We start from the raw sequence: 505 nt of genomic DNA, 5'->3' as shown, positions 1-505 counted from the left end.
GGCAGGTTGAAACTTGAAACACTACTGTTTTTCCCAAGAGTCAACCATTTTTCTTGAATAAATGCTCCTCAGATTTTTGTAAGTTTTTAGTTAATTTTCAGAGTTCTGAAAAAGTTGATTTTGACCATTATTTTTTAGTAATATTCTCATTGCTTTTATTAAGGAATAGGTTTATGGATGTCTGTACTCGGCCATTCAGGAGGGTTTCTTATTGTAATTTTTAAAGCTTCTTATAGCTTCCAATATTCAGGAAAGTTGAGAACCAATGGTCTTTAGAGAAAAGAGGATCAAGGGCCAGATTCTAGAAAACACACACATTTAGAACCAAGAAAAAAAGGAGCTTATGATTGAGGAAAGTAAGAAATGATTCTGAGGCTTGGTGCCTGTAACTCAAGTGGCTAAGGTGCCAGCCACATACACCAGAGCTGGCGGGTTTGAATTCAGCCTGGGCTTGCCAAATAGCAATGACAACTACAACCAAAAAATAGCCGGGGATTGTGGCGGG

Source organism: Otolemur garnettii, unplaced genomic scaffold (assembly GCF_000181295.1).
Source record: "Otolemur garnettii isolate 467f Iridium unplaced genomic scaffold, OtoGar3 scaffold00009, whole genome shotgun sequence".
Lineage (NCBI taxonomy): Eukaryota > Metazoa > Chordata > Mammalia > Primates > Galagidae > Otolemur > Otolemur garnettii.
Note: the sequence above shows the minus strand (reverse complement) of the source record.